At 40.5% G+C, this 13887-nt stretch overlaps 1 protein-coding gene across 1 annotated transcript in view; it reads right to left on the bottom strand.

The window, feature by feature from the left end:
* The window catches only part of NOX4 (NADPH oxidase 4), a 117496-nt gene that overhangs the window by 70496 nt on the left and 33113 nt on the right, over nucleotides 1–13887 (bottom strand). The window lies entirely within an intron of this gene.

The following is a 13887-nucleotide window of genomic DNA, read 5'->3' on the forward strand; positions in this document are numbered from 1 at the left end:
TTGGAACAGCCACTTCGCTAAGCATTACTCAGCAGTGATACCAACTGAGGATACAACAGTACAAATACTCCCTCTGTTATTGACAATTCTCACTCAAAATCAGGCACTGCCCCATCACTCTCCATCACATCAAGGCGCTTAAGAGACTTCTGGTTCTTAAATATCATTGCACATCTTTTCAAGCTGATCATTCGCACAAAACTCATGCTTTCTTCTAAACGGAAACTCGGATTTTGCTGCACTTCTCAAAAGTTTAGAGTTTGCAAAGGAAAAACACCAGACTGCATGGCACATGCTAAAAATCATTTTGCAGCCACCATTCTCTCACTCCGCACCTATGTCCTCACCTCAAGGCTACTTACTTGTGGCTGTCAACACAGGAACAATATTAATTACAATCTTATCCACACTACGGTATCTAAAATACTCCAGTTAAGCCATATCAAAGGTCTAAGGAGCCTCCTCAGTTTCATTCCTTGTTAGCTACAAGGAGATTTCAAATGTGCCGTCTGGACAGCTTTTGCAGGTACACCAAATTTCATATATAAACAGGACAAGCAACTATTCCTCAAGATTGTTCACTTTCCTTCTATAAAGCAATGTCATTCATTTCTTTTGATAGAAGATATTAATACTGAGATCTGATGCCTGCCTTAGAACCTTTTAATACTAAAGATGATCCAAGCTCCATCATGAACCCAACACCCAACAGATGACGCTCCTATCTGGTTTTTAATACTGCTACAGACAAATATGAATTCTGAGGAGAGGGCTTAAATTCAAGGAACACATCTAGATTATAAATAAAGGAGGCTCAGGTAGTGAATCCAGGCACCAAATACTCAACTATCCACCACGCTTGTGAAGACACTTCTTGGCTTTGTTCCGGACCAGTACGATTAGCATTCCCAAGACAATTTCTTGTGGAGTGGGAAACTACTGGCCTCAGCGCTGAGGATCAGTTTCTATCGGTTCCTTACTTAACAGCATAAACATAACAGATAAAAGGTCAGTTTTCTTTACATCTTGGCAAACCTAGAACAGGGAATACAATGTCCCTGCTAGTCATTCCATTTTCCTGAAGGTGAAGAGCATTCTTGTTAAGAGTACTGATTACTAGACATACTTATATTTAGTTTCTTGTCATCTTTCAAGTTTTCTTACAAAAATTTGGTACACAAACGTAACAGTCATAATTATTGCAAGTCTCAGGCTTCAAAAAAATGGCATCAAGAGAGGGATGCAGGCCAATCTCACATGAGGCCAGTATTTTCTGTGGCTAGGTGCAATGTCTTCCAATAAAATTGTGAAGACCAGCTCTCCATATAATAGCAGGTAAGCAGCCTCTCAGCCGGATAGTTGCATACTGGCAGCAAAAACATCTGTTCTCCTGGGGGCCTCCGTAAAAGCCTTTGGCAGAGCGCATTTTCAGTCTGGTCTGTCCCAGAGCTCTCTGCTGTTCATAGGAGGTTGAGTGATTTTCTTAGTTCAACTAGGCACAGCCCCAGTCAGCATACCTTCTATAAAAGTGTCTGTCATTCCCTCCTTCCATAAAAGTTTATAGCAGAATACCCCTTGGCTCCAGCCAAAGTAGGTCCAAACCCGTTATCCTTTTTATCACCCTTGTGACCGACTCCTTTCTGCACTACTCTGAAAAATTATCCGATAAAAAAAGAGATTAATTTATCTTCAGGCTTTAGGAAGACTTTTTTGATACCTGTAACTGGATATGAGAGTTCCTCAGAGAGTTCTAGAAAAATCATATTGTGCCGCTAAATCTTACCAGAAGAAACATGCCCATTATCTAGGCTACACAGAGTGAATTTCCCCCCGCTCAAAAGAAAGACTGTAGACAGCCCAGCGAAGGGCCACCAAGACGATGCGAGGACTGAAGAACCTGACACACAAAGAGAGGTCAACAAGGGAATGTGCTTGTGTAATGCACAGAAGAGAAGGCTCAGGGAGATCCCTGTCTTCTAATACAAAAAAAAAAAAAATCTATAGAGAAAACGAAGGTGCTCTCTTTACCACCATGCATGGTGACAGGACAAGAAATCAAGGGCACAAGTGCCTTTGGGGAACTTTCATCTAGATATAAGAAAAATATTCTTCATCACAGAATAGGTAACCAGAGAAATGGTGTAATTTCTCTTGCTAATTCAGTTTACAAGTCCCTGGGTAACCTAACCTAAGGCTCTTGCAACAGAGGGTTGAACCATACGATCTCCAGAGGCCTCGTCCAACTTAAGACTTTCCTATAGACTGTAATTTTAACTCTGAAAATTGTATTTATGTTTTTACTGTACAGAACGCTTACTTTACCTCTCTCATCTCTGTAAACACAATTAAGTCTCCAAATTATGGCTTCTTCCAGACTGTTAGAGAATATATTCCAGAAGCTTAAGAAAATACTCAAAGACAGTTTTTCAGAAGTTTAATCATGAAAGTGGGTAAACTTTCCCATCAGACCACTGGGCATATGTAATGAAGTGCAATGAAAATATCCTCTTATATATTTAACCTTCTTCATGAAATCACGGAATCATAGGATAGCTGAGACTAGAAAGCACCTCTATAGACTGACTGCTTCAATCTCCTGCTCAAGCAGGGTCTGCAACAGCAGGTGGCTCAGAACAGAGTCCAGCTGCACTTTGAATGTCTCCAAGGATGGAGACTCCACAGCCTCTCTGAGCTACCTGTCTCACCCTCCCAGAAAAAGTGGGGGGTTTTCTTATGTTCAGATGGAACCTCTGTATTCCAGCTTGTGTTGTCCTGTCACTAGGTGCCAATGAGAAGAGTCTGGCTCTGTTTTCTTCACTCCTCCATCAGTTCCAGTTATCTCAGCCTCTCCTCATGTAAGAGATGCTCCATTTCTGGCCCTTTGTGCTCCAGTATGTCCATGTCTCTCTTGTACCAGGGAGCCAAGAACTGGGCACAGACCTCCAGATATATCTCACCAGTGCTGAGCAGAGGAGAGGGGTCACCTCCCTCAACCTACGGGCAATGCCCTGCCTAATGCAGCCCAGAAGGCTGTTGGCCCTCTTTGCTGCAAGGGCACATTGTTAGCTCATGGTCAGCTTGGTGTCCACCAGGACCTCCTGGTCAATTCTCTGCTGAGCTGCTTTCCAGCCAGCCAGTTCCTATCGTGTACTAGTACCTGGGGTTACTCCTCATCAGTGGCAGGATTTGGCAATTCCCTTTCATGATCTTCATGAGATTACTGTCCACCCAATCTTCCAGACTCTCAAGTTCCCTTAATGGCTGCACAACCAGCTAGTGTATCAACCATTTTTCCCAGTTTTGTATAATTTGCAAACCAGTATTTACCCCTGAGGTCATTTCTGACCATTTCACCATTTCTGACTGGCCTCCAGCTGGACTTTGTGCTACTGATCACAATCCTTTTAGCCCGGCAGTTCATGCAGTTTTCCATTCACTTCCCTGCCCATTCACCTACTCCACGCTTCATCAATTTATCTATGAGGATTTTATGAGAAACAGTGTCAAAAAACTTGTGAATTATGGTGCTCTTTTCCATTTTACATGTCTAAGTGCCTGATCACCTATTTTACTTTTAATTTGCCACATCTCATCTTTAAAACACTGCACAGCTAAACGCTGTTTCAAGATCCTTATTACAGTCAGCTCATACACACATTTAAACTGACATCTATTTATTTTCTATGAAGACAAGCATAAGCTGAAGCACCCTCTTGAATTGGAAAACATGAGAATAAGCACATAAGCCTCGGTCAAATAAAGGCGTATCAAAGCGGCCTCAGCAATGCATGATGTCCTCTCTCTGCAGCTGTGAACAAAAACAATTAAAATTGTTTTTAAAATGTGTTTTGGCAAATAATACTTGAACTTCCCCTTGCTCCTTTTAATCTGGGAGCCCTGAGAAACAATCCAGTGACTATTAACCGTATTGTGGCAAGAGCTGCATGCAGCCCCTTATTTTTCCCTAATTGCTCAAAAGCAAATTGTAAAGATTAGGCAAACCTGAAATATATATATATATATATATATATATAAGGCTTTCTCTTAGCTCCTTTACCTTAAATAATGTTTTCCAAACAGGTAAATCACTAACTTGAAAAGTCTGTCATGAGAAAGGACATTAGACATGGTTAAAGAGAAGTTGACAAGTGCATTTGTCAGTAGTTCTTTCCGCATTTTGAAGAGTTAAATGAACCCTGTTTGCCACAGTCATTTGATTAAAATGCTACAGTACACAAATTAACTGTGGCAGACAGTGTAATGACATGAAGCTATGTTAATCTTATTCTAACCTCAAGCTATCTATACCTTTAAAAAGGAAAAGATTTTACAGGTAGGAACGTCTACACTAATCAGGTTATCTGCCAGCATCTGGCCATCCTCCAAAAACAACTCGAAATCAAAGGAATTCTGTTAAATTTAATAGAGCTCTGCAGATTTACACCCCTGGAGAAACCAAACTACGCTCTCAGCATTGGAAAGTTGGTAGATTTTCTCAGAGTTATTAATCCTATGTGAGCAAGTTTACAATGCCTATTTTTACTGTGGGTTTGTATGTATTTTCACAATCAGAGCACTGAGAATAGTATTTTATATGTAGAAAAAATTATGGAATACAGATTATTCTATATCTTGATGAAAAAACACCTTTCCATATTTTTTTTTCCTTTTTTTCCAAGCTAACTTGAAATACAAATGCAAATTATCACACAAGGAATTTGCAACAATCCCTGGAGGACTTTATGCTTATAAACCACCAAATTAATTGCACTCATCAGTAGCTGTAGCTCTACTATTTACCTCTATGATGAGAAAAAAAGATTAAAATTTTTAATAATCTTAATAATTTAACTATTTTATGTTTAATGCACTACTAGATTAAAACAGACTTGAAATGTATTTTATTTATCAGTTTTACATTGTGAACATGACTCTCAGTTGTTCTCTGTGCCTTGCTTTCATATGACCCCAAAGTGAGTGCACTAGTTACTATTACACCCAATTTATACTGGTTTAAAAATCTATTGGAGGCAATGAGCAGTTGAGGAATCTGTGCATAGGAGAGCACAACATGTAGCAAATGAAATCTATGTTATCAGCATCTGTTTCCATCTTAGAATACCCTGGATATTTAACATTACTGGTATCTCTTCCCAGACAAGAATCCTGGCCAGATCAAGAAACAGAACAAGCCTTGCTGAAATTTAATGGTGTTAAATACTACTGAAATATTGTAAAAACTCTTTTTAGACCTTGAGTTCCAGGGAGTTGGGATGAGTCAACAGCAATCTAGCAAGAAAATAGAAAGTTATTTCCTGAAAGTTTCCAGTTTTGTACATCTCTACCACAAGAACTGAGAAGACTCTTGACGTTCGGTCTTGATTACAGCACTGCCACGGAAGCGCTGATGCATACACCAGGATAACACTGCCGAATACCTATCATCAGAAAAAAAGGAGATGCAAGGGATGCCCAAGTTATGTACCCCCATGTGGTTCTGCAAATAAAGCTCCTTACAAGTTCCATGTGGAGATACTGCTTTCAAGCTGATGCACCACAGTAAACACCAGCTTCTGTGTTTGGCGCTGTAGCAGGTAGCCTGAACAGTGCCCAAGGTTTCAAAGATCTGTGCCACAGCGGGAAGAACAAAGTGAAACCTCATCTTTGTCTGATCTGGGGAACTAAAAAGCTCATTGAGGAGTTTGTTCAAATAAAGGGAAACTCCTTCAAAGAAGGCTTTCATCTCGGGGGAAAAATCCACGATATGAACCGAATATGGATTTGCAGATATCCTGGCAGGGACCCCAACCACTGCTGAGCCCCTGATCTGTTTCCGTGTCTCTGTCTGCCTGCCAGGGTGATCCAGCTGCACTGCGAACCCTGTGTCATCAGCCCGTCCTTGCTCCAGACTCAGATGAACCCTTACACATCAGAAAAACACATTAAAATCTTAGCATGTTTGGGACAGCAGCAGAATTGGGGGGGGGGGGGGAAAAGAACTGAACTTTCCCTTCTGAAGCTGGGGGCAGCAAGAAGAAGAAAAGGTTTTCAGCTGTGAACCTCTGAAGCTCAGTAAGCTGTAGCTTGTCTGGTTTCACACAGAACTGATATAAACATTCTTAAAATGATTCATCCCAACATTAGAAAATCAAGGGGAGTGATGACAAACACAGACACGCTATATAAAGGTAGCCAAAAAATAGTAGCTAGACTTAGTCTGACTCACAGGAGGTGAACTCTGTTACACTGGCTACCCCTGCTTTAACTAATGAATCCCATAAGAAGCAAATTTCATAGGAAAAAAAAGTTAATCAGAGGAGTTACTCTTTTAAACACATTTCTGCCTCAAAGGCTAGGAGAGTCTCTGAAATGGCTTTGTTTATTTTTCTGTTTCATGTTACTTTACACATCAGATACTGTCTAAAACTTTCCCCTGTTAGACTTTGTCTTACGGCTACCCTAACTTAACTGGCAGACATCAGCAGACATTATAACATCTCTGAACGTGGGGAAATCCTAACTGTGGAACACTATTTAAGTACCAAGGGTGTCTGAATGATGGAGAGACCACCATGTCTTGAATACCTATTGCTTCAGCCAGAGCCCTCCCGTTGTAGAGGTGACTCCTTGCAAGAAGCCTGGCTGCAGAAATACATCCCAAACACTTTTTCCCTTTCACTTTTCCATTCCCCTATACTCCTGGTTGTAAGACACCTGCAGTCTAGCTAAGTGGAAAAAACACACCATAACACTGTGGGGTGCTCAGGATGCATCACTGGTGAGCTGCAGTGTCAAGGTCCTTCTGGTCATCTGAGGTCTAACTTCTTCTGTAACACAAACCACAAACCCACACCCACCAATTGCTGTGAGTCTGTCGTTCAGCATTTGCTACTTCATTCCCTGAAGTCTCTGTTGTTAAATTACACTGTGTTCAGAACAACCTTTTTGTTTTTTAGGTCTCTATCTCAGGCTTTGAGTTCCTTGATTTCACTCTTGCACCACAAGACGACACAAGTCTTTACTGTAATAGGTATCTTAGGACTGCAAATAGACTAACAGACTTATAACTGTGAAATACATATAAAGTGGCAGAACAGATATAAATTGGGAAATAAATCAAATGAAATTACTTTATTTGTTTTCCAGTAATTCTGTAATAGCCCAGCTGCTCCTCTATTGCCGCTACAGATGCACTACAAAGACACACTCCTACAGCCTAGTCAGTATTTGACTCCAGCAAAACCAAGGCAAAAACTTGCTGACTACCCTTCCACCCCAGCAGACTCATTACATTTTCATATAATCACAGAACCACAGAATGCACAAGTTGGAAGGAACCTGTAAAGATCATCAAGTCCAATTCCCTATAACAGTGAAAATTTTTCAATCCTAGCAATATTCAACCCATATAGTTTATGCATTTCAAATTGCTAGCTAGTGGAAAAAACAAACCACAACCTCACAGGATGCTCAGGACGCAAGGCTTTGTCCCTGAAAGAGTAAAAGCCAGAAGATCAATGTTTCTGCCCAAGGCTGCTTCTCCAAGTCCTCCAAGGGTATGCAGACACATGTTTAAAAGTTGTGCTTGGTTGGTTTTCTTTTGTTTGTTTGTTTGTTTGTTTTTCATTTTGACATTCTCCTGCACTTCCTAGACATTTCTCCAACCTGACCTAGCAGCTACCCTAGAAGCAACACCTCTGATGTGAGAAAACTCACGTCTCTGCTAAAGTCACTAGATGCTTGTTATATATTGTAAATTTACTTTCATAACATCAGAAAAAGATACTGCTCGTGAGAGGGATCTTCTGTTTAAAGTATCTGCTGAAGGACAACTCAGGATCTAGTGAACTTGAATGTAACAATTTCTGCGTTACCTTGATCCAAGGGTCAGATTTGTAAGTTTAAATTAAAGTCAAGGTTTATTTAGGGTTTTTATACAGACTCCAAAACCCTTAACCCCAAAAACCAAACAAACAAATGCAAGGAAGTACTAAAGCCATCTGACATATTAATCTATTCTATTTTTGTTTTACTTGAATTCTTTGTCAAACAGCTGCTAGATTTTCTACTTCTATGAAGAACAAGCAAGCTCTAGGGATTTTAGTTTGCCAGCAAGATACTTCACAATATCTGCATTTCCCTAAATGCTCTGTAAATCATCTCATAAAGACAAGTTTCATAACCATTTGTACAAGATATTTAAAAAAAAACTTATTAAAATGTCATCGTGTTAGATTTTGGTTTTATTGTATTTATCTGTCAGTATGAACTCTCTTGATGTCCTTACATACTTCTTACTCAGGCAAACTTCCAACAACTTTTCAATTATTTTTTTTAATGAAGTATTTCAGAATTTGGCTCCTAGGCTTTTCCTGTTGTGGATAGTTTATTTCTCAAATTTACAGCACAGGACATGCGTTTCTCCATCATCTCCAGTTTTGCTCCTTGTACAAAAGTACATTGCTTAAAAGAAGCTTAGAGTTAAAACTTCACTGCTAGACTGTTGACACCATCACTGATTTTAAATAAACTCTGGATTATCCAGGGATAAAGACAACCTTGGCTCTACAAACCACTGGTTTTCTCTTACAAATCAGTGTGTTACTTGTGACATTGTTTAGACTCATGTATTATTTGCTGAGACCTTTTTGACAAGGCATCACGGCCACAAATGTAAATGTATAGATCAGGTTCATCATCTTTTTAATCCCATCATGCCTAAATCCAGACACCAAATGGACTTAAAGAGAGGTGAGGAGGTAACAAGGAAAACTCAATCTATAAAAAAACAAATCAAAACAAAACAAAAATCTTAAAGGTAGAAAATCTATGAATAAGCTATAGCTCTGAGACATTTAGGTACAGTACTATAACCAGTCATCTACATCACAGAATCACAGAACCACTGAATGCTTTGGGTTGGAAGGGACCTCAAAGATCATCTAGTCCCAACTCCCTCCTCCCCAGCACCTACAGCATCCAAGGGGGGATTCCCAGGGACTAATTCTAGCACCTTCTCTAGTCAATGGAATAATGTGGTTCACAGGATTTAAGTTTGGCTCCTGCCCTGAATGTCTCTTGGAAAAGTCTCTTACCCTCATACTACAGCAGTACTGAGTAGCCAAAAGCACTTCCCTTCGTCTGCTTTGCGTGCCACGAGTGCCCGTCTAGAGGAGGTTTTGTCTCAATGTCTGCATATAATGCATAAAACTCTGATATCTCATGTTTTGGGTATTAAAGTAATACTTTGGGTACCTTGTTACAGTGAAGTGTCAAAATACCTGACAAGATAATTTATTATACATACACAATTGTCAGAAATGAAAGAGGGCAATCATTTGACTCCAAATATTTTAGCTGGGGAAAAAAAATAAATTACTATTCAAAACAGCAGATCTACGCTGTTGGGTAAAACAAAACTTAATGAAGCCTTTCCATCAGCACTTCAACTTCAGCAAAAAGGATACTGCACTGACTCATTCAACAACCACAGCACCTACTGGGCTCTCCTCAGTAGCCACCACTGTAAAAAACAGCAGGAATGAAGCTTTGATGAAAGACTTAGTTCACTACTACATGTACCATCAGGATTAAGTTTTCTTTTCCCCTTAGAAGTGGTATTTCTAGTTTAGAGATGGCCCTCACCGAAAGAAGGGTTTTGAACAGTTTGAACTCTTCCATGCATGCACCAGAAAGAAGGATTTTAAACTTTAAGCTATTCAGGCAGCAGTTTAAGTAAGCTCTGATTCACGCCACAACGGCAGAACGGTAGCTCCTATCATTGTGCAACACAGACTTGATCTTCAAAGGGAAATGGAGGTGTGACAGCAGCCAGTGACAACGAAAACTGTCCAGGATTTGGGATAACAGATCATTTGATCCTGTACATGTGTATGGTTGTTGCAGAGTATAAGTTTCACCAAACCTCAGATCTGAGCCATCTCCAAATTTAGAAGAATTCACCTCTTGGTTTTGTCCTTATTTCCAGGTCTGTCACAATCTAATTTCCACATGAAGTGATATAATTGTTTCGTACCTTCTTTCGCCACCAGCAAATCAACACTACTAAAACAACAACGTTACCAAGGTTTATGAGGTGCTGGGAGTAGACACCAATCTCTTGGTAGCCAAGCTGCCTAAACTGCAGCCCACGAGAGTTTGTGGCTTGCATTGACTCTGTAGTAGATTCAGCAAAGGCTGCATGAAAGGACCCAGCACATCTGAAGCACTTAACATCTGCAAAACACAAGGCTACTTCCATGAGGCTTACTGCCAAACACTGCATGCCAATGCAAGAAATTCCAAAAACATAGCAGAAAAAGTGACTTCTCTGGTAAGACACTAACATGTTTTCTAAATAGGAAACTACTTCTGAAGTCATTAATTAGCGAAAAAAATGAAGCATGCAGCCGTAAATGGTCAATACTATGGCTTCACGCTGCTGCAAATAATCGGTAGTGTGGTTAAATGTCTGGAAGGAGAGGGAACTCAACACCACATGGAAAATGTAACATGGACATGGAAAGAAAACCAATGCTATAGTAAGCTGGAAGCCTTAGTCTCTTCTTGTTCATACAGGTTAAAACAAAGAGCAACCAGAATGAAGTCAGAAGAAACAAACACTTTCCAAAATGTTAAAAAAGAAAAAAAAAAGAAAAGAAAAAAGATGAAGGACCATCCTTTCTACTAGAAATCTGTACTATTGCTAAAGCTTGTTTTCTTTTCCAAGGGCTTTAAAGATTGTTATAGACAATGACATTTAAACTGCATTCCACAGCAGATGAGATCCATACTTTCTTCCACAAAAGTGTGAAGAAATGTCAGTCTTGGGAAGCATAGCACTAAAGAGAAAATTCCTGATGTTTCTTTGGATGGTCTGAACTCCAGACCATACTATACACTCGGTCTGAAAGACATATCACCTTTGAAAAGGGCATCAAGTAGAAACACACAAAAATAGTTTGTCCCTTTACAAACCCTTAACTAAAATATTTTTTTACAGAAAATAAAATATCTTGGAGCTGACTGTATTCTGCTCAGATTCAATCCTAAGATGCAAAAATGTCCTATCTAAAGTAAGTAAATTGGACACAAGGGCATACAGGACTGAAAATGTTACTCACCGTTTTACACAGCATAGTAACAGTTGTGTACAGTTGTGTATCGAAACCAGTGAAAGAAGCATGGTAAAACATGTTAAAAAGAAAGCATTTTGTTAAAGTAAAATCAAAGTTAACGGAGCAATGAAGACTATATGAAGCAAGTAGCCCACTATGAACTACCTAGAACTGGCCAGCTGGTCAGTTGCAGGAATCTCAGGTGTTGGGTCATCCCTTCATCACCATTCCCAGCCTTCCCAATGGATAACAAGTCAAGGAATCACAGAAGTGCATACAAAGTGAATAAAAAAAAGCGGGGGAAAAAATTAATAAAAAAGTGGAAGCATGCTTCAAAAATGGAGTTAAAACCATGCCAGCTTCCACATAGATCATGAGGGAAAATTGGGATCTCTGAGTGCCTGAACTTCAGAGTGTACAAGTGACACTGCCAGCAGGCTGAGGGAGGCGATCCTTCATCTCTACTTAGCACTGGTGAGGCCACGCTTGGAGCACCTGTGTCCAGTGGAATCCTCACTCCTAGAGAGACATGAACATAGTGGACAGAGTCCAACCAAGGGCCATGATGATGATTAAGGGTCTTGAACGTGTCTTTATGAGGAAAGGCTGAGAGAACTGGGACTGTTCAGCCTGGAGAAGAGAAGGCTCAGGGGGATCTTGTCAATGTCTATAAATACCTGAAGGGAGGGTTCAAAAACGATGGACCCAGGCTCTTTTCAGTGGTGCTCAGTGACATGACAAGAGGCAATGGGCACAAAGTGAAACACATGAGGATCCCTCTGAACATCAGAAAATGCTTTTTTACTGTGAGGGTGACTGAGCACTGAAAGAAGTTGCCCAAGGAGGATGTGGAGTCTCCATCCTTGGAGATATTCAAAAGTCATCTGGACATGGTCCTCAGTAACAACTGAGTCTAGGAGGCCCTGTCTGAGCAAGGGGGTTGGACTGGGTGCTCTCTAGGGGTCCCTTTCAATTTCAACCAATCTGTGATTCTGTGACAGTAGAGCCAGGTCACAGCTTAGCAAAGAAACCAGACTAGCAGTTCTGAGTTCAGAGAAACATGGATTTTGCTTCTCCAAATTACCGTGTGCATTTTGCACCAATGACTTCTGCTCATTCCTTCCATCAGCAGGGGGGGAAGAACATTTTCAAATGACAAAAAGAAAAAGAAAATAAACGGCACTGCACACATTTCTGAACAATGCCTACCTCTTTATGTTCACTTGGTTACGACTCAGAGCTCCCTCTGGCTCCAAGTGAAACACACGGGAGCTTTGCCAGAGTGTAATGGGAGTGGGTTCAGGCCCTTTACACAGCCTCCCAGTGTTCTCCTCCACCCTGGTGTTATGTAAGAAACTGAACTAAACTGTAAATATTACACAACCTCAAACAGGGAAGGGACTAGTAAAATATCTGCATGACTCCTTCACGCTGACTCACCCTTTCCTTTCCACTTTTGCTTATAGTCCTCACTTAGAGTACAAAGATATGCCTGAACTGGACATTTCTTGTCTTTTAAGCATACTCCAGGTACAGTGAGATGCTACATCAGCTTAAACAGGCCATGACACAGCGCCTGGGGACAGGCTTTTCAGTAGGGCCTGTTACGACAGGACAAGAGGTAATGGGTTTGAACTAAAAAAGGGTCCATTTGGACTAGATAGAAGGAAGAAATGTTTTACACTGAGAGTCATGAAACGCTGGCGCAGGTTGCCCAGAGAGGTGGCGGATGCCCCATCCCTGGAAACATTCAAGGTGAGGTTGGATGGGGCTCTGAGCAGCCTGGTCTCGTTGAAGATGTCCCTGCTCATTGCAGGGGGATTAGACTAGATGACCTTTAAAGGTGGCTTCCTACCCAAACCATTCTATGACTCCAAGCAGGACAACAGCGCCAGAAGGCGGCTGTGGTTTTTCCCCTAGCTCTGCTGTAGTCACCACTGCACTGCGCTTCCCGTATCTGAAGCCCCACGTGCCTCTCATGCAGCTCTCACTGTGGCTCTAAGCCCCACTCTCCTACAACAGCCTAGAAAAATAATCCAGAGATTGTCATCATCCAACAAAACAAACAGCAGTAGTGTTCCAGATCGTTTGCTAACTACAAGTAGGTCAGATGGGAGCCGAACAAATACTGAGTTAAGCTATTGCCTACACACTCTATAAGCACAGTCCCATGTTTGGCATCATGTTGAACAACAAAAAAGAAAAGCTTTCTAAGCAGGACAGGAGCCCGAGGCATATTGTATGACCTAGAAAGACGTGTGGAAATGACTGGCCCCTGCTTAGGCTGGGCAAAAAGACTCATAAACTTTAGACATTTCAAATCCTCATTATGCTGTAAAACAGCCATTTACCCAATAACAGCATTTCTCCAGCATAGCTGATGTTCTACTTAAGTTTGTTTGTGGCAATAAAAATGAAGCTCTGAAACTCAGTGGTAATTTCATATCTTGTAACAGTTAAAATATATATGCAGTCTTGAAGGATATGCTGTTATGCCAAAGGATATCACTGTATTTTAAAGTATGATGCATTGAGTATGAACAGAAATTGCCTGGTCTAGTATTACATACTTAAAATATAATGTCTTGTGCATGAGTGAACGTTGCTAGTTCTAATGTTACATATTTAATACGTGACTGTAAAAATTACACAAACTGTAATTTATCAACTAGACTTATGTATCGGAGATATACTGCACATTATCTGAATATAAATGAGCTACTTAAATTCACTAAGAAAACTCAGACTCACAACATCAGATATATTTTCC

The sequence above is a fragment of the Falco biarmicus genome, chromosome 2, assembly GCF_023638135.1.
Source record: "Falco biarmicus isolate bFalBia1 chromosome 2, bFalBia1.pri, whole genome shotgun sequence".
Taxonomy (NCBI): domain Eukaryota; kingdom Metazoa; phylum Chordata; class Aves; order Falconiformes; family Falconidae; genus Falco; species Falco biarmicus.